The sequence below is a fragment of the Vigna radiata genome, chromosome 6 (genome assembly GCF_000741045.1).
Source record: "Vigna radiata var. radiata cultivar VC1973A chromosome 6, Vradiata_ver6, whole genome shotgun sequence".
NCBI lineage: Eukaryota > Viridiplantae > Streptophyta > Magnoliopsida > Fabales > Fabaceae > Vigna > Vigna radiata.
The window spans coordinates 11230692-11236655 of NC_028356.1; positions in this window are offsets into that span (position 1 = coordinate 11230692).

Here is a 5964-nt window from a genome sequence, read left to right on the forward strand (position 1 = left end):
TAGCCGTTGGAGGTTTCTAATTTGAAAAACTAGCCGTTGTACTTATTTTAATCGATTAACACTAATATTAATCNATTAAATGCGTTAAATGGCCAGTTTCGTAGAATGGAAGAGTTTTTGCTTGAGTCTATATATAGGCTCTTTTTATCCATCAACAATAACTCTTCCTTTGCGCTAAAACACTCAGAACTCTTTGAGAAGTGTGTGCTCTTGCTCAGCTAAGGAAACTCTTGTCTGTGGTGCTGGTACATTGCAACTATGATGAGGGAGGAATAACTGGTTCATCCTTGGTGCGTCTGAGGAGGTGTTTGGAAGAGGATCATCCTTCGTGAAGTATTCGGAGGAGGTGTTTCATCCTTCGTGAACTATTCGGAGGAGGTGTCTCATCCTTTGTGAAGATTCAAAGGGGGTGCAGGTTCATCTCTTATGGTATCAAGAGAGGTGGTTTCTAAACTTTTACAAATTATTTTTCCTTGTGATTATTATTTGTAATTGTTTTGTGATAGTGGACTGTTTATCTCGGTTTGAGATAAGTGACTGGACGTAGGATTGGTTAGATCCGAACCAGTATAAAAATCATCTGTGCAATTTTCTCTCAACCTTACTCTTTTATTTATATTTATTATTTGCGTAGTAAGATAAATTGAGACAAAACTAAAAGGCACACGTTTGAATTAAAAACCCTATTGGTTTGTTATTCCACGCTAACAATTTTGCTACAGTCGATTCTAACAATTGGCATCAGAGCTCGCTTTGATAGTCATTCAAATGGCAGGATCATATTAAACCTTTGTAGAGGGTGCCTCTGTCAATAGACCACCTTTATTCACAGGTGAAAACTATGCATTCTGGAAGGTTAGAATGCAAATTTTTATTGAGTCTATTGATTGTGAGATTTGGGATGTTATTGCATTTGGTTCGTCTGTTCCTACTAACAATTTGCAGGAACCTTGGCCCATTACAGAGTATAATGGGATCATTTGATTTGTGTAACGATGTTGGAAAAGGTCTTTTTGTTATTTCTCTCACATGTTGAGGAGCTTTTATAGCAGTTGTCAAAATTTTAAATTTCCATAAGTTTGCTTATTTTGAGAAAGTTTCCAATTAAACTGATACATGTTATATTATTTGCAGCCATTGTTTCCCGATGAAAGTGGGGTTTATCAATTAGTAGAGATAATCAAGGTACATTTTCTTTTGCTCTTTAATATGTGGTCCCCGTGTTTCGCCTCATGAGCTTATTTTTCAAAGTTGCAGTCTGTCTATTTCTTTCTTCAATCTCAGCTTTTATTTTATACCTCAATGTCTCCTAGAAAGTATCAAATTTCTATGGTTCACTCTGTGTATCATAGTCTAAATCTGAAGCCATTTACAGTGTGGTTCACTCTATTTTATTATTCGATATAGGAGTAGATTAATCCATTATACTTTAAAATAGTTGTTCATTATGATGTTCACTTTAAATATTCATTAAAGTATTACTAAGATTTGATATTAAAGAGCATGTTTTGGAATACATGTCTAATCAAAGTAAAGTATTATTTGGATTGATGTATTCCGTGATTTAGTTTATACATTCTTTTGCCATTGGAGTTTATAGCTTCCATATATTAAGGGCATGGCTTAACTACTGCTCTGTTTGACCCTTACAATGTATCATAACGTCAGACTCCATAGTTTAACCACATTCTTTGATAGAATTGAATTCTATCTTATTTATAAGAATTTTATGCCAACACATTCAGTTGCACATAATATATATTAAAGCTTAATAGAGAATATATATATATATATATATATATATATATATATATATNTCACTCTGTGTATCATAGTCTAAATCTGAAGCCATTTACAGTGTGGTTCACTCTATTTTATTATTCGATATAGGAGTAGATTAATCCATTATACTTTAAAATAGTTGTTCATTATGATGTTCACTTTAAATATTCATTAAAGTATTACTAAGATTTGATATTAAAGAGCATGTTTTGGAATACATGTCTAATCAAAGTAAAGTATTATTTGGATTGATGTATTCCGTGATTTAGTTTATACATTCTTTTGCCATTGGAGTTTATAGCTTCCATATATTAAGGGCATGGCTTAACTACTGCTCTGTTTGACCCTTACAATGTATCATAACGTCAGACTCCATAGTTTAACCACATTCTTTGATAGAATTGAATTCTATCTTATTTATAAGAATTTTATGCCAACACATTCAGTTGCACATAATATATATTAAAGCTTAATAGAGAATATATATATATATATATATATATATATATATATATATGTATATATATATATATGTATGTATGTATATGGAATTAATAGACCCGTGTCCAACACATTGGGATAAGGTTTGATAGTAATTTGGCATTGCTAATGTCTATTTACATGTTAGAAAATTTCACTTACCAACAAAGTTGAAGAGGTAAATCGTATTCTTTTCGCTTCAAAATAATCAATGTATAATTAGAGTTTAAAATAATTACAGTTTTAATTATAAAAAATTATGAATCTGAGGAGAAGATAACTACTGTTGGCTTGGAGAAAGGCATTATGATAGTTCTTTCTCTTGCCATCTATATGTTACAAAGAATTTGACAGTTGTCATCATTTCTTTAAAGACTCCCTAAATAAGAATATATGAATGACGTGAATTTTGCTCCTGATATACCTGGAAAAGTAAAAATATATTGTGCCAATGAGACAATATATGCCCCTGAATGTATGATATTTTGGGTGTGTTTAAAGTTGTAGAATAAGACTATCATGAGTTCCTAAGTTAGGAGAGCATGTTTTTCTGGCAAAGAAGTAACTATCATGTGATTTTTCGAATTTCAAATCTAAATTTGTATGTATGGTCCTTGCTTCATCATCCATGCCAGTTCCTTTGCTTAGCAACGGGACATGTTCTGAAGAGCTTTAGCTGGGTTCTCTTTATTGTTTTACGGTAACAATCCCAGTCATAGTAGTCTATGGATGCTATAATTTACCCACTCTTTCAGGACAATCCCCTGTTTCAGTTTCAAGATAAATCCTAACCAAGATATATCTATCTATTATATGGCTTGATTTTATAATAGAAAACATTTTTACATCATTATGCAAACTGCTGAGGAGGCCATGACACCAATTGAATCTACATTTTCCTTGGATTTGGCTTTCAAATTGGACTGGTGCGTTTTTTTCTATTGGCTTTTCTGGTCAGATCGATGTAGCAATCTCAGAGGGCATAGTTATTTGTAACCAAATTATTGTGGAATGTGGACTACTTGATATAAAGCAATTAATTACGAAATAAAATTAAATCTTTTTTCTAAGATATAAAGTAAAGGTTGCTAAGATATATACGTTAATAAAAAATATTTCTTTTATATTTTAGAGGATATTATATTTTACAACAGTATGTGTATGGCTCCTTTGTTCTAATCACTAATGCTAATGTTGTGTTGGATTGCAACTTTAAAACTGCTATTGAATCATTTCAATCGTCATGTTTCTATTTTTCTTTTCATTTTAGCTTCATGTTCTTTTATTTTATAACTTTTCTTTCTTGATCTGTTTTCTTTTTCTTGTATTGGCCCCATCATCTTTCTCTCTTTGTTTGTGCTGGTTTTAAAGTTTTTCCGCTGTAGCTACTTGTTTTATTTTGTTTGAAATTTTATAGTTGCTCATACTTATTATTAGAATTATTATACTATGTTCAACTAATCAAACTGAATTAATTTATTATTACAATTTAGGAGTTAATTTATTATTACACTTTAATTTATTACCATCATTGATTTTATTTTTGAAGCTTCAATGCAAGAAGATGGAGAAGAAGATATTTTAGCCCCTCAACTCTTTTATGCCTATGAAACCAACATGTTTGGCTTTGCTGCCCATCTTTCCTCGACAAGAATCTTATTGATGCAAGAGCCTAATTCAAGGGATATGAAAAATATTTTGGAAAAAAAATCAATGAAACAGTGGATTACCTTTCTCCAAGAGATGCTCAGGTTCATGGAACACACACTACCTCAACTGCAGCAGGTGGTATGATGAAAAATGCCAACTTTTTTGGCCAGGCTAGAGGTACAACAACTGGAATGAGGTATACTTCTAAAATTGCTGCTTATAAAGTATGTTGGTTGTACTAATTCTAATGTATTAGCTGTTATGGACCAAGCAATTATATGAATGCCGAATATGTGTTTTGAGGTTATAAAAATCACGTCCCTAACTTGGACTTCTAATGATATACCATCTCAGAATTATCTTGTATTTCTTAAATAGATATATAATATTACATTTCTTAAATAGTTTGTTGTTATCTTTCTGTAAATTTCTCCTTTGTAATATTTAATTGTCCTTGTTTCAAAATAAACAATCATTTTTCTGTTACAAACATTTAAATATGCTATAACTTTTTTTGTATAAAACTATAAAGTTACATATGGATTTTTCCGTATGTAAATTATATACAGATTATATACGGATTTTCCGTATATAATTATCTACGGATATTATATACGAATTATCCGTATGTAATTTATATACAGATTTTCCGTATGTAATTTATATACGGATTTTCCGTATATAACTTTAGTTACAACCATTTTATATACGGATTTTTGACCGTATGTAATCCGTATATAACCACAATTTATATACGGATTTTCCATGTTATATACGGATTTAGGCCGTACGTAATTGCCATTTTTCTTGTAGTGACTCAAGTGTTTAGGACGTCACTCTACTCTCTCCTGTTCACATGTCACATAAAACAATATTGTCATTCATCTGAAACAATCAAAATCTTTACATACACATGTCATCACAAGGACTTTTTCCAAAGCTTGTATTATGGCTAGGCTATCAAGAAAATTGGTTTTTCTGGAATACAAAATCCTTGAGTTAAGAGAGTTTAAATCACCATTCAAAGTTCAAGCACACTCTCCTTTTAACCAATCTCACTCATTCCCAACTTTTTCCCTTTTTCCTTTTACATTGAGTTCTCTTTACATGCTTTTTCTCTTTTCTTCTTTTCTTTTCTTTCATATGCATTTTTCTTTTTCATCTTTTGAACTCAATGCTCTTTTCTTTTGCCTTTCACTTTCCCCATTCAACCCCAAACTTGAACCTTTTCAACACATATAATTATTCTCAATCCTAACTCAAGGTAAATCAATTCAAACAAGGGTTTTTATACTGTTTAAGGCCAAGGTTCAAAAAGGGTATATCATTTAATCATTTAAAATTCTTTGGGTGAAAATTTGGCTAAGTAAGGGCTTTCCAAGCATGGCCTTGATCATATGACATACACATGCAATTGATGAAGGTTGAAAAAGAGTTATTTTCATATGTCATTTTAGACCAAATTAGGCCATTTACTACTTAGAATGAGCTTAGAATCAAGCAAAACTCAATAAATGAGTCTGTGGAGAGTCAAAAGCTATTTTTAGCGATATTATGCTTGTTTTGCATTATGTTGTAGAATTTTTGAGAAAGTGAAGAATGGAGTTGAAGATAAAGGCCGTAGACTCAAGAAAAGAGAAGAAAATTGAAGAATTGAAGAGTCGACGCACCGCCCGACAGCAAATTCCACCGTCGAGCGGTCCAAGGCGAGGAGTAGGCACCTGGCGTGGGCGCTGGGCGGATTTGCGATTAGAGGCAAACCGCCGGGTGGTAGACCCCTACCGCCGGGTGGTAGTGCGATTTGAGGGAAACCGCCGGGCGCTACACTTTTTCCGCTGGGCGGTTGTCTGCTGGGCTTGGGCCTATTTTCTGTTGTGCTCCTCACCTATAAATAGCCCTATTGCGAGTTTAGATGCATTCTTTTGACAAAAGGGGGCGGCCAGACCTAATTTCACTCTCTGGAGAGGATCTCTTGGATGCTTAGGCTCCTTTTCATCTTATCTAGGGTTTGTTTTTCCATTCTTCATCCATTTTTCATCTAAGTTCACCATG